The sequence below is a fragment of the Oryctolagus cuniculus genome, chromosome 9 (assembly GCF_964237555.1).
Source record: "Oryctolagus cuniculus chromosome 9, mOryCun1.1, whole genome shotgun sequence".
Classification (NCBI taxonomy): Eukaryota; Metazoa; Chordata; class Mammalia; order Lagomorpha; family Leporidae; genus Oryctolagus; species Oryctolagus cuniculus.
This window is the reverse complement of record NC_091440.1, coordinates 14,844,779-14,867,862: the sequence shown is the minus strand read 5'-3', so window position 1 is coordinate 14,867,862 and position 23,084 is coordinate 14,844,779. Positions and strand designations below refer to the sequence as shown.

The following is a 23,084-nucleotide window of genomic DNA, read 5'->3' as shown; positions in this document are numbered from 1 at the left end:
ACAAAGAGATCAAGAAACTCCACAAAAACAAAACCAACAACCCACTTAAGAGATGGGCCAAGGACCTCAATAGACATTTTTCAAAAGAGGAAATCCAAATGGCCAACAGGCACATGAAAAAATGTTCAAGGTTGTCGCTCCCCCTCTTCGTGGAGGAACGACACTAAACCCTGCCTAGGCTTCATATCCGAGTCACGGCACCATTATGTCGCTCCCCCTCTTCGTGGAGGAACGACACTAAACCCTGCCTAGGCTTCCTATCTGAGTCACGGCACCATTATGTCGCCCCCCCTCTTTTATAGTCCTCCTCTGCCAATCCCAACTCGGCTGCCCACACGCCGAGTACGCTGCTCTCCTCCAATCAGGAGCAAGTCCTACAGTTTATTGGTTGAACTGGAGGCAGCTGTGCAGAAGCTGTTTACTTCTCTCCCAGCGCCATATTGTGGGAGAGCAGATGCATAGAATAAGTCTTAATTCCAGTAACTCAGTCTAGTCCGGGTTGCTCCCCACAAAGGTCATTAGCAATCAGGGAAATGCAAATCAAAAGCACAATGAGGTTTCACCTCATCCCGGTTAGAATGGCTCACATGCAGAAATCTAGCAACAACAGATGCTGGCGAGGATGTGGGGAAAAAGGGACACTAACCCACTGTTGGTGGGAATGCAAACTGGTCAAGCCACTATGGAAGTCAGTCTGGAGATTCCTCAGAAACCTGAAGATAACCCTACCGTTCGACCCAGCCATCCCACTCCTTGGAATTTACCCAAAGGAATTTAAATTGGCAAACAAAAAAGCGGTCTGCACCCTAATGTTTATTGCAGCTCAATTCACAATAGCTAAGACCTGGAACCAACCTAAATGCCCATCAACGGTAGACTGGATAAAGAAATTATGGGACATGTACTCTTTAGAATACTATACAGCAGTAAGAAACAACGAAATCCAGTCATTTGCAACAAAATGGAGGAATCTGGAACACATCATGCTGAGTGAAATAAGCCAGTCCCAAAGGGACAAATACCATATGTTCTCCCTGATCGGTGACAACTGACTGAACACCAAAAAAGAAACCTCCTGAAGTGAAATGGACACTATGGGAAACAGTGACTTGATCAGCATAGCCCTGACTGTTAATGAACAACTTAATACATTATCCCTCTTAGTAGTTTTTTTGTCTGTTCTTCTTAATATGACTGGTTTAATTCTGTAATTAATACACAGTTATTCTTAAGTGTTAAAAATTAACTGAAATGTGATCCCTGTTAAACATAAGAGTGGGAATAAGAGAGGGAAGAGATGTGTAATTTGGGACATGCTCAAGCTGACTTGCCCCAAATGGTAGAGTTAAAAACATACCAGGGGATTCCAATTTAATCCCATCAAGGTGGCATGTACCAATGCCATCTCACTATTCCAAGTGATCAATTTCATTTCACAATTGATCATAATGAAAGGACTAAGAGTCAAAGGGAGCACAAAAACAAGTCTAGTACCTGCTAACACTAACCGATAGAATAAATAAAGGGGAGAGTGATCCAACATGGGAAGCAAGATACTCAGCAGACTCATAGAATGGCAGATGTCCTAAATAGCACTCTGGCCTCAGAATCAGCCCTAAAGGCATTCGGATCTGGCTGAAAAGCCCATGAGAATATTTCAGGCATGGAAAGCCAAGACACTCTGGCAAAAGATCTCTGCGAGTGAGATCCCAGTGGAAAGAACAGGTCTTCAAAGAAGGAGGTACCTTTCTCTGAAGGGAGGAGAGAACCTCCACTTTGACTATGACCTTGTCTAAACAAGATAAGAGTCGGAGAACTCAGAGGGCTTCCATAGCCTTGGAAACTCATGACTGGAGCATAGGGAGACTACTGATGCCATAGACAGGAGTGTCAATTGGTAAAGTCAACAACAGGAGTCACTGTGCACTTACTCCTCATGTAGGATCTCTGTCCTTAATGTGCTGTGTATTGAGATTTAATGCTATAACGAGTACTCAAACAATATATTTCACTTTGTGTTTCTATGGGGGTGCAAACTGTTGAAATCTTTACTTAATGCATACTAAACTGATCCTCTGTAAAAAAAAAAAAAAAAAAAAAAAAAAAAAAAAAAAAAATTATCAACTCCCAACTTGACTCTCACTGGGATTAAACATGACAATAGGTCTGATCTGATTTCATCATCATTTAAAAAAAATCATCTATTATTTTTCACTTTATGTTTCTGTGTGGGAGCAAACTGTTGAAATCCTTACTTAATGTATACTAAGCTGATCTTCTGTATATTAAGATAATCGAAAATTAATCTTGATGTGAATGGAAGGGGAGAGGGAGTGGGAAAGGGGAGGGTTGTGGGTGGGAGGGACGGTATGTGGGGGAAGCCATTGTAATCCATAAATCGTACTTTGGAAATTTATATTCATTAAATAAAAGTTAAAAAAGAATGCTCAGGATCACTAGCTTTTGGGAAATTCATATCAAAACCACAATAAGGTTTCATCTCAACCCCATTAGAATGGCTTTCATACAGACATCAACAACCAACAAATGCTGTAGAGAACGTAAGGGAAAAGATACTCTATCCACTGTTGCTGAGAATGCAAACTGACAAAACCACTGTGGAAGACAAAATGGAGATACCTCAGAAATCTGAAAATAGACCTACCATATGACCCAGCCATCCCATTCCTGGGAATTTATCCTAGGGAAACTAACTCAATATATGAAAGAGTTATCTGTAACCCCATGTTTACTGCAGCTCAATTAACAAAAAATAAGATATGGAATCAACCCAAATGTCTGCCAACTGAAGACAGGTTAAAGAAATTATAGAATATGTATAGCATGGAATACTACACATCAGCAAAAATAAAAATTAAATTGGGGCTGGCATTGTAGCATAGCAGATAAAGCTGCCACCTGCAGTGTCTGCATCCCATATGGGCATCGGTTCGAGTCCCTGCTGCTCTACTTTTGATCTAGCCTTCTGCTTTGGCCTGGGAAAGCAGTAGAAGATGGCCCAAGTGCTGGGTCCCTGCACCCACATGGGAGACTCAGAAGAATCTCCTAGTTTCAGATCAGCCCAGCTTCAGCCATTGTGGTCATAGTGAATCAGCAGATCCAAGACCTCTCTCTCTCTCTCTCTCTCTGTACCTCTGCTTCTCTCTCTGTGTAACTCTTTCAAATAAATAAATCTTTTTAAAAAATGAATTCCCATCATTTGCAACAAAATGAATGAAACTGGAAAACATCATACTTAGTAAAATAAGCCAGTTCCAAAAGGACAAATATCATATGTTCTCCCTGAACTGTGGTGATAGAGTTCCTAAAAGCAACCTATAGAAGTGAAATTGAAATTTTGAGATGTTATCACTTTGAAAGGTCCTTGCCTTGAATGTTGAGGAATAGTAAATTTTTCATACTATTTGTTGAACTTTTTACTTAGTATAGGGTTTTACTTAGTATAGAGTATCTGTTTCTTCTAGATTTTCTAATTTGTTAGCATATATCTGTTTGTAGTAATTCCTGATGATTCTTTTCATTTTTGTGATATCCATTGCTACATCTTTTTCATTTCTGATTTTGTTAATTTAGGTCTTCTCTCTCTTTTTTTTCTTGTTTAGTTGAAAATATCCATGTTTGCAGGTGGGATGACACTGTACGTGGAAAAACCTAAATACTCCACAAAAACTGTTAAAACTGATAAACAAATGCAGTAAAGTTGCATTTCTATACATTAATTATGAACTCCCTGAAACAGAAAAAAGAAGTCCCATTCATAGCAGCCACAAAAATCAAATATTTAAGAATAAATTTAACCAAAGAAGTGAAAGATTTCTACAATGAAAATAATATACCATTGATGAAAGAAATCACTGAAGACACAAAAAATGAAAGATATTCCTTCCTCATGGATTGAGTGAATTTATATCATTAAAATGTCTATTCTATCTAAATCCTAAATCAATCTACACATTCAATGTAATACATATCAATATACCAATGATATTCTGTATAGAATTAGGAAAAAAAAAACCCTGAAACTCTTAAGGAATCACAAAAGACCCAGAATAGCCAAAGTGATCTTGAGCAGAAGAAATTAAGCTAGAGGCATCACAAAACCAGACTTCAAAGCAAACTACAAAGCTATAGCACTTGAAACAGAGTCGTACTGCCATAAAAACTGACAGATATAAAAACAATCAAATACCTTGGAATAAACTTAACCAAGGATGTTAAGAATCTCTACGATGAAAATTACAAAATCTTAAAGAAAGAAATAGAAGAGGATACCAAAAAAATGGAAAAATCTTCCAAGCCCATGAATTAGAAGAATCAATATCATCAAAATGTCCATTTTCCCAAAAGCAATTTATAGATTCAATGTGATACCAATCAAAATACGAAAGACATTCTCCTCAGATCTGGAAAAAATGATGCTGAAATTCATATGGAGGCACAAGCAATTTTTGTACAACAAAAATAAAGCCGGAGGCATCACAATACCAGATTTCAGGACATACTACAGGGCAGTTATAATCAAAACAGCATGGTACTGGTACAGAAACAGATGGATAGACCAATGGAACAGAATACAAACACCAGAAATCAATCCAAACATCTACAGCCAACTTATATTTGATCAAGGATCTAAAACCAATTCCTGGAGCAAGGACAGTCTATTCTGCATATGGTGCTAGGAAAATTGGATTTCCACATGCAGAATCATGAAGCAAGACCCCTACCATACACCTTACACAAAAATCCACTCAACATGGATTAAAGACTTAAATCTATGACCCGACACCATCAAATTATTAGAGAACATTGGAGAAATCCTGCAAGATATAGGCACAGGCAAAGACTTCTTGGGAAAGACCCTGGAGGCACAGGCAGTCAAAGCCAAAATTAACTATTGGGATTGCATCAAATTGAGAAGTTTCTGTACTGCAAAAGAAACAGTCAGGAAAGTGAAGAGGCAACTGACAGAATGGGAAAATATATTTGCAAACTATGCACCTGATAGAGGGTTGATAACCAGAATCTACAAAGAAATCAAGAAACTCCACAAGATCAAAACCAACAACCCACTTAAGAGATGGGCCAAGGACCTCAATAGACATTTTTCAAAAGAGGAAATCCAAATGGCCAACAGACACATGAAAAAAATGTTCAGGATCACTAGCAATCAGGGAAATGCAAAACAAAACCACAATGAGGTTTCACCTCACACCAGTGAGAATGGCTCACATACAGAAATCTACCAACAACAGATGCTGGTGAGGATGTGGGGAAAAAGGGACATTAATCCACTGTTGGTGGGAATGCAAACTGGTAAAGCCACTATGTAAGACAGTTTGGAGATTCATCAGAGGCCTGCACATAACCCTATCATGCAACCCACTCCTTGGAATTTACCCAAAGGAAATTACATTGGCAAACAAAAAAGCAGTCTGCACATTAATGTTTATTGCAGCTCAATTCACAATAGCTAAGACCTGGAATCAACCTAAATCCTCATCAACAGAAGACTGGATAAAGAAATTATGGGACATGTACTCTATAGAATACTATACAGCAGTAAAAAGAAAATGAAATCCAGTCATTTGCAACAAGATGGAGGAATCTGGAAAACATCATGCTGAGTGAAATAAACCAGTCCCAAAGAGACAAATATCATATGTTCTCCCTGATCGGTGACAACTAACTGAGCACCTAAAAGGAAACCTGTTGAAGTGAAATAGACACTACGGGAAACAATGACTTGATCAGCCCTTGTCATGACTGTCAAGGGACAACTTACTACTTTATTCCTTTTAGTATTTTTTTGTTCTACTTAATACCATTGGTTGCACTCTTTAATTAACAATTATTCTTAGGTGTTTAAATTTAATGGAAAAGTGATTCCTGTTAAATAAAATAGTGGGAATAAGAGAGGGAAGAGATGTACAGTTCAGCACAAGCTCAATTGGACTTACCCCTAAAGGTAGAGTTAGAAACGTGCCAGGGGATTCCAATTCAATCCCATCAAGGTGGCATGTACCAATGCCATCTCACTAGTCAAAGTGATCGGTTTCAGTTCATAATTGATCATAATGATAGGATTAAGTGTCAAAGGGATCACATAAACAAGACTAGTGTCTGTTAATAGTAACTGATAGAATCAAAAAGGAGAGAACAATCCAACATGGGAAGCAGGATACACAGCAGACTCATAGAATGGCAGATGTCCTAAACAGTACTCTGCCTCAGAATCAGCCTTTAAGGCATTTGGATCTGGCTAGTAGGCCTATGGGAGTGTTTCAGGCATGGAGAGCCAAGACACTGTGAAAAAAAATGACCTAAATGAAGGATCTCTGTGAGATCCCAGCAGAAAGAACAGGCCATCAAAGAAGGAGGTACCTTTCTCTGAAGGGAGGAGAGGGCTTCTACTTTGACTATGGCCTTGTCCAAGCGGGATCAGAGTTGGTGAACTCTGGAGGCTTCCATGGCCTTGGTAGCTCATGACAAGAGCCTTGGGTGATTACTGATGTCATAAATAAGAGTGTCAATTGTTAAATCAACAAGAGTCTCTGTGTGATTGCTCCCCATGTAGGATCTCTGTCCTTGGTGTATTGTACTATGTGAATTAACGGTATAACTAGTACTCAAACAGTACTTTATACTTTGTGTTTCTGTGTGGGTGCAAAATGTTAAAATCTTTACCTAGTACATACTAAATTGATCTTCTGTATACAAAGATAATTGAAAATGAATCTTGATGTGAGTGGGATGGGAGAGGGAGCGGGAGATGGGATGGCTGCAGGTGGGAGGGAGGTTATGAGGGGAAAAAGCCACTGTAATCCAAGGGTTGCACTTTGGAAATTTATATTTATTAAATAAAAGTTTAAAAAAAATAATCAACTCAAGATGTATCAAAGACCTAATTTAAGACCTGAGACTACAATTTGTTAGAAGGAAATGTAGGGAAAACACCTCAAGACATTGGTGTAGGTGGTGACTTCTTGAATAAGACCCCCAAAAACACAGGAACCCAAAGCTAAAATAGACAGACAGAATTATATCAGATTCAGATGCTTAAATACATCAAAGGAAACAATCAATAAAGTGAAGAGACATCCAATAGAATGAGGAAAAAAAAACTGCAAGCCACCTATCTGACAAAGGATTTATATCTAGAATATATTTGCAACTTAAAAAACTCAACAAGAAAACAATCGATCCAGTTAAGAAATGGGCAGAAAACCTCAACAAACAGTTCTCAAAAGAAATACAAATGGCCAACAAATATGTAAAAAAATGCTTACCATCAGTAACCATCAGGGAAATAAAAATCAAAATCCCAATGAGATAACTCCTCACCCCTGTCAGAGTGGTTATTATCCAATAGACAAAAAGTAACAAATAATGGTGAGAATGTGGAGAAAGGGGAACTCTTATACACTGATTGCAGGAATGTAAATTAGTACAGCCACTGTGGAAAACAGAATGGAGACTTGTTAGAAAACCAGAAATAGGTTTGTTTTTTTTTTTTTTTTTTTTTTTTTAAATAGGCAGAGTGGACAGTGTGAGAGAGAGACAGAGAGAAAGATCTTACTTTTGCTGTTGATTCACCCTCCAATGGCCGGCACGCTGCAGCCAGTTCACCACGCTGATCCGAAGGCAGGAGCCAGGTGTTTATCCTGGTCTCCCATGGGGTGCAGGGCCCAAGCACTTGGGCCATCCTCCACTGCACTCCCTGGCCACAGCAGAGAGCTGGCCTGGAAGAGGGGCAACCGGGACAGAATCCGGCACCCCGACTGGGACTAGAACCCGGTGTGCCGGTGCCACAAGGTGGAGGATTAGCCTATTGAACCACGGCGCCGGCTAGAAATAGGTTTTCTATAGGATCCAATAATCTCACTACTGGGTATATACCCCAAAGTGAACACATTATATCCAGGAGACACCTGTACCATGTTTATAGCAGCACTGTTTACAACAGCCAAAATATGGAATCAACCAAGGTATCATTCATCAGATGAACAAACAAAATGTAGTATTTATACACAATGAAATATTAGCTATAAAAATGAAATTCTACCATTTACATCAAATGGCTACATCTAGAAGACATCATGTTGAGTGAAATAAACTGGACACAGAAAGACAAATGTCCCAAGTTCTCCTTTATATGTAGAAGCTAAAATTAAAAAAAGAAACAAAAACAAATGGCTGTGTATTAATATTGCTATAAGTATAGTTTTATCAAACTGTTTTACATATATATCAAATTGTTAAGAACAAGGTACTATTATAATCTTAATGATCTGTTAGTATTTTAAAATTTACTGTACATGAGTGAAATTGACATCTTTTCATTTGATTGTTGTTTGTAGCCCTTGCCTACATGCTTGCTGTAGTGTAGCATTAATCTTTTGACTATAGTGTAAATTAAAACTGTTTCTCAAAAAAATTTTTAAAAGAAAGAAAAAATTTCTAATGGCCTATCCCTGCTTTTAACACAAAGTTCAAAGTCTGCACCAGGACTACAAGGCAAGTACAAGTCTGACTACCTGCTTCTCTGCATACCCCTAATCATTCACAAAGCTACAGTCACACCAGCCTCCTTTATCTCCCATGAAACCAAACACAAAGGGGACCGCACTTGGGATGGCGTGCCAAGGAGGAAGAGAGAGGGCAGAGATGAACACACATTGCTGTCACCACCGAGACACTGGATCCAACCTTGCCTGAAGTCTCATTTATATCTGGACTTTGCAGGAATATCCCATCCTTTTCCCTCCTCATGCAAAGTTTTATAAATCAGGGTCTTGGTCTGTAAGAAACTGCTATGCTACTCTATTGATCAACTCCCAGAGACTTTCCAAGAAATGTGACAACCAAAGGTTAAGCTAAGCTCTTCACAGAGACCCTGATTCTACTTCAGGGTTCAGCAAAAGCTAAAAAAGAAAGCTATTTTTAAAGAGTTATTTATTTATTTGAAAGGCAGAGTTACAGAGAGGCAGAGGCAGAGAGAGAGAGAAGTGTTTCATCCTCTGGTTCACTCCCCAGGTGGCCACAACGGCCGGAGCTGCACCAATCCAAACCCAGGAGCCAGGAGCTTCCTCCAGGTCTCCCACATGGGTGCAGAGGCCCAAGGACTTGGGCCATCTTGCACTGCTTTCCCAGGCCACAGCAGAGAGCTGGATCAGAAGGGGGCAGCCAGGACTCGAACCAGCACCAGTATAAGATGCCAGCACTGTAGATGGTGGGTTTTACCCACTTCACCACAGCACCAGCCCCAAAGGTTATTTTTAATACATTGTCGGGGAATTCATATTTCCCAGTATTTCAGGAATATAGTATTTATGTAATTGATGTGAAATTATTATTTGTGTAATTTAATGTTCTCTCAATCAGGTAACAATAGCTTCTGATGGAGTGCATACATTTTTCTACACATCACTATACCTGGATATTCACTTTTAATTAATTTAGTATTACATAACAAACATCACTCATCTTTCAGGTCTTTATGCATACAACTTCTTCAGTGAGCAAAACAATTGGCAGGATAATTTTTCATGTTCTATCAAATGTTCTGGAATATGACAGGTACTTAGGTACCTGTAATATTCTCTTAATTAAGAAACAAAGAACTTAAAAACAGTGAAGTTTTACATATTCGATAGTGAACACCAATAGTTGTAGGCTATTGGAACTGGCGCTGTGGCACAGCAGGTTAACACCCTGGCATGAAGCACCAGCATCCCATATGGGCACCAGTTCTAGTCCCGGCTGCTCCACTTCTGATTCAGCTCTCTGCTTTGGCCTGGGAAAGCAGTAGAAGATGGCACAAGTCCTTGGGCCTCTCCCTCTCCCTCTCCCTCTCCCTCTCTCCCTCTCTCCCTCTCTCCCTCTCTCCCTCTCTCCCTCTCTCCCTCTCTCCCTCTCTACCTCTCTACCTCTCTACCTCTCTACCTCTCCCTCTCTACCTCTCCCTCTCTACCTCTCCCTCTCTACCTCTCCTCTCTCTGTGTTACGCTGACTTTCAAATAAATAAATAACCTTTAAAAAAAAAAGTTGTATGCTATCTTCCAGTTTACAAGGTTAACATGTTATTGCATTAAATCCTTTTTTAAAAAGATGTATTTATTTATTTGAAAGGCAGATTTACGGAGAAAGGGAGAGAAGAGAGAGATTTCCATCTGCTGGTTCACTCCCCAAATGGCTGCCACAGTCAGAGCTGGGCCAGGCCAAAGCCAGGAGCTCAGAAGTCTATCCTGGTCTCCAGCATGGGTAACAGGGGCCTGAGTACTTAGAGAATCATGCGCTGCCTTTGCAGGTGCATTAACAGAGATCTGGTTCAGAAGCAGAGCAGCCAGAACTTGAACAGGCATTCCACTGTGGGACGCTGGTGACCCAAGCAGTGGCTTAACCCACTGTGCCACAATGCTTGCCACAACTGTATTAAATTCTAACACCCATGCTGTAATCCTGCAAAGTATGTATTAGGAATACCATCCTGGTTTTACAGCTGATGGAAGGAAAGTGAGAAAAGGGAAATAAGCAATTACTGAGCAAGAGCTCTGTGGAAAGCACCACTGCACACAGAGCTTCAATGTGTCATCTGCTTCGATCGACTGCGAAAGCTGTGTCGTCACTGTATCACACACTAATTGACAGAGGCAGGACACAACCCCGGTGTGCAGAGCTCTCTCTGCTGCAGCTTGCTTCTTCAATTCAACACCCAGGGAGGCCTTGCTCTCTACAAAACCAGGCGCTGAATATGATTTATTCTGCAGGAGCTCATTACTGCCTTTTTTTTTTTTTCATAGCTGCTACCGACTGCTCTGACTTGTGTCTTCGACTTAATGTGATTGGTACTGAGTTTGGCACTTCATTATTTTCAAATGACAGAACAATCAGCTCCCAAGACAATGTAGTTTCCACAAAGTAAGCAATTCCTAAGATTAAATGACATATTAATAGGAGACCTTCCTATTAGAACTCGTTAACACTGTGGCCTTGGGCATGGATCCTATTTTAGTTACATCTTCTGTGTAGGACCAAAGTGTTTTTCTGATGATGTTAATCTGCACCTCATGTTAAACCAAAATGTCTCCTTAGAGATAAAGATGTTCATGTAATGCAGACATGATCTAAGCTCCTTACAATGGAGTCTGGCAGCCAAAGTGAAATTTATTAGTAAGATAAACTACAGTGCCTTCCTTCTCCAGCTATCCTTCTGAAATTACAATTCCAGTCTGTCTCCAATTCTCCTACCTCCCAATCCATTTTTATTGCTCTCCGTAATGGTGATCTGCTACAGTGTCTATTGTATGTCTTCTCCTTCACTAGAGGGTTAGCAGCACCCAGAATGGTGTCCAACACATGGTAGATGCAGGAATTGAAGCTCAGCATTTTGGGAAAAGGGGAACTCTTAAGAGAAAAGACACAAAGCTACAAATACAAAAAATAGATGTATGCTGTACTGTAGCAGGATTCATGTACAGAGACAAGAAACCAAAGCTTTTTAACAGGAAGTACTGTTTTATTATTTCTGCCGGCATAAGGTCCAGGTGTAATTTCTTATCCAAAAGCCTGAACCCTGAACAAAGAGGGGTATTTCCTTGTATATGGTGTTGGCCTCTTTGCTTCCCTTATATATGGTTACATGCATTTGATTGGATATTCTAATACTACATGGCTGCCATAGGAACTGATACTGTACCATGCATGTGTGCGTAGTTACTGGTGATTTTTTTTCCACACATCTATTGAGCCACACGCTGTCTGGCAAGGCTTAACACCATTGCTCTGTACTGGCAAACAGACCCTAAAATGGGTACATATAAGCAGATGGTAACTACAGCTGAAGCATCCATAGGCAAGCAGATAAAGCCCACATTCCATTTCCAGGGTAAGTGCCTTCTTTTTTCTATCTGATCTTCGGAAGGCCTCTACCACAACTTTCATCATGTCAGTTAGAAACAACTTTAATTAAAAGACAAAGGCCTTTACCACAGTATCAATATCCTAGTTGTGATAATGTACTACAGTTTTTCCTAATGTTCCCACTGAGGGAAGTGGGGTGATGGGTACAGAAAAATCCTTTGCATTATTTCTTATACCTGGGTGTGAATTGACAATTTTCTCAAAGTAAAAACTTAAAATAGGTATATAAAGATGTTAAATGTGTAATAATACTTAGAATGAGAAAAGGTATCACAACAAATTAAATAGTTATTCTTAAGTGTTGAAAATTAACTGAAATGTGATCCCTGTTGAACATGGGTGTGGGAATGGGAGAGGGAAGAGATGTATAATTTGGGACATGCTCAGGCTGACTTGCCCCAAGTGGTGGAGTTGGAAGCATACCAGGGGATACCAATTCAATCCCATCGAGGTGGCATGTACCAATGCCATCTCACTATTCCAAGTGATCAATTTCAGTTCACAGTTGGTCATGGTGGAGGGACTGGGAGTCAAAGGGAGCACATAGACAAGTCTAGTACCTGCTAACACTAACCAATGGAGTAAATAAAGGGGAGAGTGATCCAACATGGGAAGTGAGATACTCAGCAGACTCATAGAATGGCAGATGTCCTAAATAGCACTCTGGCCTCAGAATCAGCCCTAAAGGCATTCGGAGCTGGCTGAAAAGCTCATGAGAGTATTTCAGGCATGGAAAGCCAAGACACTCTGGCAAAAGATCTCTGTGAGTGAGATCCCAGTGGAAAGAACAGGTCTTCAAAGAAGGAGGTACCTTTCTCTGAAGGGAGGAGAGAACCTCCACTTTGACTATGACCTTGTCTAAACAAGATAAGAGTCGGAGAACTCAGAGGGCTTCCATAGCCTTGGAAACTCATGACTGGAGCATAGGGAGATTACTGATGCCATAGACAGGAGTGTCAATTTGTAAAGTCAACAACAGGAGTCACTGTGCACTTACTCCTCATGTAGGATCTCTATCCTTAATGTGCTGTACATTGAGATTTAATGCTATAACGAGTACTCAAATAATATATTTCACTTTGTGTTTCTATGGGGGTGCAAACTGTTGAAATCCTTACTTAATGCATACTAAACTGATCCTCTGTTAAAAAAAAAAAAAGAAATTATCAATTCCCAACTTGACTCTCACTGGGATTAAACATGACAATAGGTCTGATCTGATTTCATCATCATTTAAAAAAAATCATCTATTATTTTTCACTTTATGTTTCTGTGTGGGAGCAAACTGTTGAAATCCATACTTAATGTATACTAAGCTGATCTTCTGTATATTAAGATAATCGAAAATGAATCTTGATGTGAATGGAAGGGGAGAGGGAGTGGGAAAGGGGAGGGTTGTGGGTGGGAAGGATGGTATGTGGGGGAAGCCATTGTAATCCATAAGTCGTACTTTGGAAATTTATATTCATTAAATAAAAGTTTAAAAAAATAAAAAATAAAATAAAAAATAAAAAATAAAAAAATAATAAAAAAAATAAAAAAATAAATACAATCCATAAAAATGAAAAAAAAATAATAGAGACCTGGCAGATGCCTATGCATTACAAAAATATTTCTATTAATTAACTCCCTGGAAATTCTAACATTTTACCTACATTTATGTCTAAGTGTACTTTATCTCCTCATATAAAATGACTTTATAATATTAGCTAAAGAGAAAATATAAAAATATCAATCTTCCCACTAGCTTTTTTGACTGATTTTAGCTTTGAAAAATCTCTTTCAACTTTGCAACTCATTACTGATAATTTCATGTAAATGATTATGACTATTGTCACTTTTGTGAAAACAGGGGTATGAGTCTGGCACAGTGGTCAAGATGCCATTTGGGATGCCTGAGGCCTGTATCATGGTATGCCTGACTTTGAGTCCTGGCTTTCATCTCAATTCTAGCTTCCTGACAATGCGCACCTTGGGAGGTAGCAGTAATAGCCCAGGCACTTGGGCCACTGTCTCACACATGGGAAACCCAAATTAGGTTCCTGGATCTGGGCTTTGGCCTGACCCAGCCTCAGATATTGCATGAAGCGAACGAGAAGATGGAAGATCTCTCTTTGTCACTCTCTGTCTCTGTACTTTTCAAACAAATAAATATAAATTTTAAAAATTGTGAAAACATTCATTCCCTGCATATGTGAGTCATGAGATTTGTGGGCATTTCAAGTTTTCTTGCATGATGGCTAACCTTATATTCTTGAATTAAATACCCTCATTAATCAGTTTGTCTCTTATTTAAATATTTATTTATTTATTTGAAAGGCAAAATGAAGGGAGACAGATATCTTCCAACCACTGTTTTACTCCCCATATGGCTGCAACAGCCAGGTCTGGGCCAAGCTAATGCCAGGACTCTGTTCAGGTCTCCCATAGAGGTCGTAGAGTGCCAAGTTCTTGAGTCATCATCTGCTGCCTCCCAGCACATTTGCAGGAAGCTGGATCAGAAGTGGAGTAGCAGCCGGCACCGTGGCTCAATAGGCTAATCCTCCACCTAGCAGCACCGGCACACTAGGTTCTAGTCCCGGTCAGGGCGCCGGATTCTGTCCCGGTTGCCCCTCTTCCAGGCCAGCTCTCTGCTGTGGCCAGGGAGTGCAGTGGAGGATGGCCCAAGTGCTTGGGCCCTGCACCCGCATGGGAGACCAGGAGAAGCACCTGGCTCCCGGCTTCGGATCAGCGCGATGTGCTGGCCGCAGCACGCTGGCTGCGGCGGCCATTGGAGGGTGAACCAACGGCAAAGGAAGACCTTTCTCTCTGTCTGTCTCTCTCTCTCTCACTGTCCACTCTGCCTGTAAAAAAAAAAATAAAAATAAAAATAAAAATAAAAATAAAAATAAATAAAAGAAAAAAGGAGGAGTGGAGTAGCTTGGACTCCAACTAGCATTTTGATGGGATTATGCTGGTGTGATAAGCCACAGTTTCACCTGCTGTGCCACAACACCAGCCCCTACTAGTTTGTCTGTGTATGTTTGTGTCAATGACTGTGTTTCCGTTTGCTTTAAAATTTGTTTATTACTGATTTTTTTTTAAACTTTTATTTAATGCATATAATTTTCCAAAGTACGACTTATGGATTACAATGGCTTCCCCCCCATACCGTCCCTCCCACCCACAACCCTCCCCTTTCCCACTCCCTCTCCCCTTCCATTCACATCATGATTCATTTTCGATTATCTTAATATACAGAAGATCAGCTTAGTATACATTAAGTATGGATTTCAACAGTTTGCTCCCACACAGAAACATAAAGTGAAAAATAATAGATGATTTTTTTAAATGATGATGAAATCAGATCAGACCTATTGTCATGTTTAATCCCAGTGAGAGTCAAGTTGGGAATTGATAATTTCTTTTTTTTTTTTTTTTTTTTTTTTACAGAGGATCAGTTTAGCATGCATTAAGTAAGGATTTCAACAGTTTGCACCCCCATAGAAACACAAAGTGAAATATATTGTTTGAGTACTCGTTATAGCATTAAATCTCAATGTACAGCACATTAAGGATAGAGATCCTACATGAGGAGTAAGTGCACAGTGACTCCTGTTGTTGACTTTACCAATTGACACTCCTGTCTATGGCATCAGTAATCTCCCTATGCTCCAGTCATGAGTTTCCAAGGCTATGGAAGCCCTCTGAGTTCTCCGACTCTTATCTTGTTTAGACAAGGTCATAGTCAAAGTGGAGGTTCTCTCCTCCCTTCAGAGAAAGGTACCTCCTTCTTTGATGACCTGTTCTTTCCACTGAGATCTCACTCACAGAGATCTTTTGCCAGAGTGTCTTGGCTTTCCATGCCTGAAATATTCTCATGGGCTTTTCAGCCAGCTCCGAATGCCTTTAGGGCTGATTCTGAGGCCAGAGTGCTATTTAGGACATCTGCCATTCTATGAGTCTGCTGAGTATCTCACTTCCCATGTTGGATCACTCTCCCCTTTATTTATTCTATCGGTTAGCGTTAGCAGGTACTAGACTTGTCTATGTGTTCCCTTTGACTCCCAGTCCCTTCACCATGACCAACTATGAACTGAAACTGATCACCTGGAACAGTGAGATGGCATTGGTACATGCCACCTCGATGGGATTGAATTGGAATCCCCTGGTATGCTTCCAACTCCACCACTTGGGGCAAGTCAGCCTGAGCATGTCCCAAATTATACATCTCTTCCCTCTCCCATTCCCACCACCATGTTCAACAGGGATCACATTTCAGTTAATTTTCAACACTTAAGAATAACTGTGCATCAATTACAGATCTCAACAGCCTTTGTATACACAGACAATGCCATGGCTGAGGAAGAACTTCTAAGATCAATCCCATTCACAATAGCTACAAAAACAATCAAATACCTTGGAATAAACTTAACCAAAGACGTTAAAGATCTCTACGATGAAAATTACAAAACCTTAAAGAAAGAAATAGAAGAGGATACCAAGAAATGGAAAAATCTTCCATGCTCATGGATTGGAAGAATCAATATCATCAAAATGTCCATTCTCCCAAAAGCAATTTACAGATTCAATGCAATACCAATCAAGATACCGAAGACCTTCTTCTCAGATCTGGAAAAAATGGTGCTGAAATTTATATGGAGGCACAAGAGACCTCGAATAACTAAAGCAATCTTGTACAACAAAAACAAAGCCGGAGGCATCACAATACCAGATTTCAGGACATACTACAGGGCAGTTGTAATCAAAACAGCATGGTACTGGTACAGAAACAGATGGATAGACCAATGGAACAGAATTGAAACACCAGAAATCAACCCAAACATCTACAGCCAACTTATATTTGATCAAGGATCTAAAACTAATTCCTGGAGCAAGGACAGTCTATTCAATAAATGGTGCTGGGAAAATTGGATTTCCACGTGCAGAAGCATGAAGCAAGACCCCTACCTTACACCTTACACAAAAATCCACTCAACATGGATTAAAGACCTAAATCTACGACCTGACACCATCAAGTTACTAGAGAACATTGGAGAAACCCTTCAAGATATTGGCACAGGCAAAGAATTTCTGGAAAAGACCCGGGAGGCACAGGCAGTCAAAGCCAAAATTAACTATTGGGATTGCATCAAATTGAGAAGTTTCTGTGCTGCAAAAGAAACAGTCAGGAGAGTGAAGAGACAACCGACAGAATGGGAAAAAATATTTGCAAACTATGCAACAGATAAAGGGTTAATAACCAGAATCTACAAAGAGATCAAGAAACTCCACAAAAACAAAACCAACAACCCACTTAAGAGATGGGCCAAGGACCTCAATAGACATTTTTCAAAAGAGGAAATCCTAATGGCCAACAGGCACATGAAAAAATGTTCAAGGTCATTAGCAATCAGGGAAATGCAAATCAAAACCACAATGAGGTTTCACCTCACCCCGGTTAGAATGGCTCACATGCAGAAATCTAGCAACAACAGATGCTGGCGAGGATGTGGGGAAAAAGGGACACTAACCCACTGTTGGTGGGAATGCAAACTGGTTAAGCCACTATGGAAGTCAGTCTGGAGATTCCTCAGAAACCTGAAGATAACCCTACCGTTCGACCCAGCCATCCCACTCCTTGGAATTTACCCAAAGGAATTTAAATTGGCAAACAAAAAAGAGGTCTGCACCCTAATGTTTATTGCAGCTCAATTCACAATAGCTAAGACCTGGAACCAACCTAAATGCCCATCAACGATAGACTGGATAAAGAAATTATGGGATATGTACTCTTTAGAATACTATACCGCAGTAAGAAACAACGAAATCCAGTCATTTGCAACAAAATGGAGGAATCTGGAACACATCATGCTGAGTGAAATAAGCCAGTCCCAAAGGGACAAATACCATATGTTCTCCCTGATCGGTGACGACTGACTGAACACCAAGAGGGAAACCTGTTGGAGTGAGGTGGACACTATGGGAAATGGTGGCTTGATCAGCATAGCCCTGACTGTTAATGAACAACTTAATACATTATCCCTCTTAGTAGATGTTTATTACTGATTTTTAACACTTGATTATAAATTACTTTATAATATATTCATTCCACCAATTTGTCTTTAATGTCCTCATTGGAGTGACTTACTATAAGTTTTACATTATCTCTGTGTATGTTGATATTTAATATAAATGAGCAAGAAATTAGTAAGAACCTATGTGGACAGGCTTGAGGATATGCCTGGTAAGGGGCAGGGGCTCCACATAAAAAGGATGGCAGTGGGCAATAAGCCAAGAGAAGCTTGTTGGAACTAGAAAGGGAAATGGGATTAGCATCTGGTGCTGACAAGTATTCAAGGGAACCGCAAAGATTTCTGTAGATTAAAAATTCCAAAACCATTTGATCAACCACCAAACAAATAACAAGAAACAGAATGTAGTATGTTGTTAGCAACAGTCAAATCTCAAGCTGCCCCACTTGACACATCATAAATCTTTGATAGCTATATCAAAGCTGCACACATAAACATATCCCACCGGGGTTGGTATTGTAGCACAGCAGGCAAGGTCATTGCCTGTGATGACAGCATCCCATATGGGTACTGGTTCAAGTCCCAGCTGTTCCACTTCCAATCCGGCTCCCCGCTAATGTGCCTAGGAAAGCAACAGAAGATGGCTCAAGTGCTTGGGCCCCTACACCCTTATAGGAGACCCAGAGGAAGCTCCTGGCTTTGGTCAGGCCCAGCCTTGGCTGTTGCAGCCATTTACAGGGGGTAAACCAGCAGATGAAAGAACTCTCTCTCTCTGTCTCTCCCTTTCTCTGTAACTCTGCCTTCCAAATAAATAAAATAAGAAACATATCCCACTGAACTCAAAGGCAGTGAATCTCCAACTCAACTTTACCCTTGCCCAATCTCATATTTCCCTGCAGCTCTCACTCAACATGAGAGGAAGTGGTCAGGAGGAAGGGAAATCAGAGAAGAAAAGCAGAGAGTAGAAGAGTGATTCCTGGAGGCTGCAGGAAGTAAGGGGTGGACAGAGACGGGGAGCTGTTGGTCAGGATGCACAAAGGCAGTTAGGTAGGAGGAGAGTACCTTCTGGATGTGTTGGATATTCCAACATAGCTAAAAGAGGATTTGAACTGTTCTAATCAAAAGAGATGATCAATATTTGGGGTAATACATGTGCTAATTATGCTGATTTGATCATTTCACAATGCACAGGTATGAAAATGCCATATTGTATCCCATAAATATATGCTATTAACAATTAAAAATAAAATAAAACTAAGGCAAAAAGAACATCAATCATTGTCATTGCCCTAAACAAAAAATCTTACTTTTGGAAATTTAAAAAAATCTTGCAAACATGTGGATGCATTTCCATGGTTCCTTTTGGGGACACAGAAGATGGTCAAGAAAAAACTCTTAGAAGTTTTGGTGTCTTTACCTTCATAGTAAATCTCACTTTTCAGGGCCATGAAAAATCCTTTAAATGAGTGGATATGTATTTGAGTGCTCGGACTTAAGGTCAAACCATTAAACAATGGGGCTGGCGCTGTGGCGCAGCAGGTTAACGCCTGGCCTGAAGCGCCCGCATCCCATATGGGTGCGGCTTGGAGACTTGGCTCCTCCACTTCCGATCCAGCTCTCCACTATGGCCTGGGAAAGCAGTAGAAGATGGCACATGTCCTTAGGCCCCTGCACCCACGTGGGAGACCCGGAAGAAGCTCCTGGCTCCTGGCTTCGGATCGGCACAGCTCTGGCCATTGCAGCCATCTGGGAAGGGAACCATTGGCTGGAAGACTTCTGTCTCTTCTTTTCTCTCTATGCAACTCTGACTTTCAAATAAATAAATCAATATTTTTTTTAACTTTTATTTAATGAATATAAATTTCCAAAGTTCAGCTTATAGATTACAATGGCTTCCCTCCCCATAACTTCCCTCCCACCCGCAACCCTCCCCTTTCCCTCTCTCTCCCCCTTCCATTCACATCAAGATTCATTTTCGATTCTCTTTATATACAGAAGATCAGTTTAGCATATATTAAGAAAAGATTTCAACAGTTTGCACCCACATAGAAACACAAAGTGAAAAATACTGTTTGAGTACTCGTTATAGCATTAAATCACAATGTACAGCACATTAAGGACAGAGATCCTACATGAGGAGTAAGTGCACAGTGACTCCTGTTGTTGACTTAACAAATTGACACTCTTGTTTATGGCATCAGTAATCACCCTAGGCTCTTGTCATGAGTTGCCAAGGCTATGGAAGCCTTTTGAGTTCACCAACTCTGATCATATTTAGACAAGGTCGTAGTAAGAGTGGAAGTTCTCTCCTCCCTTCAGAGAAAGGTACCGCCTTCTTTGATGACCTGTTTTTTTCACTGGGATCTCACTCGCGGAGGTCTTTCATTTAGTTTTTTTTGTTTTGTTTTGTTTTTGCCAGAGTGTCTTGGCTTTCCATGCCTGAAATACTCTCATGGGCTTTTCAGCCAGATCCGCGTGACTTAAGGGCTGATTCTGAGGCCAGAGTGCTGTTTAGGACATCTGCCATTCTATGGGTCTGCTGTGTATCTCACTTCCCATGTTGGATCACTCTCCCTTTTTGATTCTATCAGCTAGTATTTGCAGACACTAGTCTTGTTTATGTGCTCCCTTTGGCTCTTAGTCCTATCATTATGATCAATTGTGAACAGAAACTGATCACCAGGACTAGTGAGATGGCATTGGTACATGCCACCTTGATTGGATTGAATTGGAATCCCCTGGTATGTTTCTAACTCTACTGTTTGAGGTAAGTCAGCTTGAGCATGTCCCGAATTGCACATCTCTTCCCTCTCTTATTCCCACTCTTATATTTAACAGCAATCACTTTTCAGTTAAGTTTCAACACTTGAGAATAACTGTGTATTGATTACAGTATTCAACCAAAAGTATTAAGTAGAACAAACAAAAAAAAAACTAAGAGGGATAACGTATTAAGTTGTTTATCAACAGTCAGGGCAATGAAGACATCCAATGAGTACTTATGAATTACACTTGAAATTTTTAAAGCTAAAAAACAACAAAGAGGTTACCATCAGAAAACAAAACAAAACAAAAAAAAACTCCTGTTATGAAATACTACAAGTCTAACCCATAAGACTGAACTCTGCCGAGCTGCCTCCCAGAGGCCTTGCAAGCAGGTTTCCATCTCTCCAGAATCAAAAGATGAGCTCATTGTTAACATATACAAAGATGAACCCAAAATAGATTAAAGACTTAAAGGCAAGACCTAAAGGTATGAAAGTACTAGAAGAAAATGTACAGAAAATGTATTTCATGATATTGGACTGTGCCAGAATTTTTTGGATAAGACTCCTATGGTATAGGAAACAAAAGCAAAAATAGACAAATGGAATTTCATCAAATCACATCTGCACAGCAAAGGAAACAGCAGAGTGAAGAGTCACCTACAGAATGAGAGAAAATATTTGCAGACTATGTATCTGACAACAGTTAACCACTAGACTATAAAAGGAACTCAACTCAATAGCAAAATAGTAATAATAATCTGACTTTTAAATGGGCAATAAACCTAAATAGACGTTTCTCAAAAGATACATAAATGATCAACAGATATATGCAAAAAATGCTCAATATCCCAAAACATCAGGGGAAAACCACAATGAGATACTGCCTCACTCCAGTTAGATGGGCTACTATCAAGAAGACAAAAGATAACAAGCACTCGTGAGGATATGGAAAAAAAGGAACCCTAGCACACTGCTGGTGGGAATGGAAGTTAGTATAGCCATTATAGAAAACAGCCTGGAGGGTCCTCAAGAAATTAACACACACACATGTTAAATTAAACATAAAACCACATGATCTAGCAACTTCTGAATATGTAGTCAAAGTAGAGGAGACTGGTGTGTCCAAAAAACATCTATACGCCCATGTTCATGTGGCACTGCTCACTGTAGCCAAGATACAGAATCTACCTACGTGTCCTTCAACTGATAAAGACAATGTAGCGCACTTAGCAATGGGTTACTCTTCATTAAGAAGGATGAAACACTGGCATTTGTGAAAATTAAGATGGAACTGGAGAATATTATATTGAGTAAAAGAAACCAACACAGAAAGCAACTGCTACATGACGGCATTCATATGTGGGCTCATCAAAGTCGATTTCATAGAAGAAGAGAGTAGATGGTGATTACTAGAGGCTGGGGAGAGTCAGGAGAGGGAGGGCTGGGGAAAGGCTGGTCAATGGGTACTAGGTTACAGTTGCTTAGGAGAAATGAGTTCTGGAGTTTTCTGTACTTATAGATCATTATAATGAACTTTGCAAAGAAGCTATAAGAATGAACTTGAATGTTTTGCTACAAAAACATACTTAATGTCTGAGGAGCTGGATATGATCTGGTCATTATACAATGTGTACATGCATTGAAACATCACATGGTACCCCATAAATATGTACAATTATTATGTATGAATTAAATATATATATTTTTTGAAATGTCTTATAAGTAAAATGAGAACTTTCACTCTCTTCAGAATTTTTTTTAAAAAAGATGTGCTTGCAAATTTAAAAGCATATTAGTTAAAACTCCTATATTCCACATGGGATATTCCACATGTGTGCTGAATGGCCAAATGAAAGGAATAATGACAGAACAACTGTTGCTAAGTGGGATAAGCCCAGCCACCCCTTCCTTACGCCGAAGATGAGGATGAGCCCGTCCTGCCAGTCAGGTTTAAAATCTCAAAGGAACTCACATGTTCGGCTTGCACTGAGGCTCTTCTGCGCATGCTTGGCAGCAGGAAAGAACGGGCTGCAAACTACTCTGCCCCAAAGGCAGGAGAGGTAGAGGTGGGCTTATATGTGATCTGCCTTCCATCTGCTGCATTGCATCTTGGGATAGGAGCAAGACTGGCAGAAAGAGGTGAAGAAAAGCCAAAGGCTCATCCAATTAATATAAAACTCAAAGAAGTGGACCACATGTGGAAACTAAACCAAGGCCAACCAAAATGAGAGAAGCCATGGCCATTTGTTCCCAGCCTGCTGGGGCAAGGGAGCAGGCCATCATCATTGAGCTCTGGCAAAGACTCAGGGGCAGGCAGGAGGGTGAGAAATCTGGATAGTCACAAAAGGGGACCTCTTCAGTT

General features: G+C 40.1%; 1 long non-coding RNA gene across 13 annotated transcripts in view; it reads right to left on the bottom strand.

Annotated features, from left to right (window-relative positions):
* The window catches only part of LOC103349100 (uncharacterized), a 159,540-nt gene that overhangs the window by 123,495 nt on the left and 12,961 nt on the right, over positions 1-23,084 (bottom strand). The window contains exon 1 of one of the 13 annotated variants that reach the window (XR_011378734.1): positions 6,403-6,510. The exons of the other annotated variants lie outside the window; for them this stretch is intronic. This is a non-coding gene — a long non-coding RNA (uncharacterized lncRNA). Of the gene's footprint in view, positions 1-6,402; positions 6,511-23,084 lie in introns of those variants that run through there. 13 annotated transcript variants of the gene reach the window in all.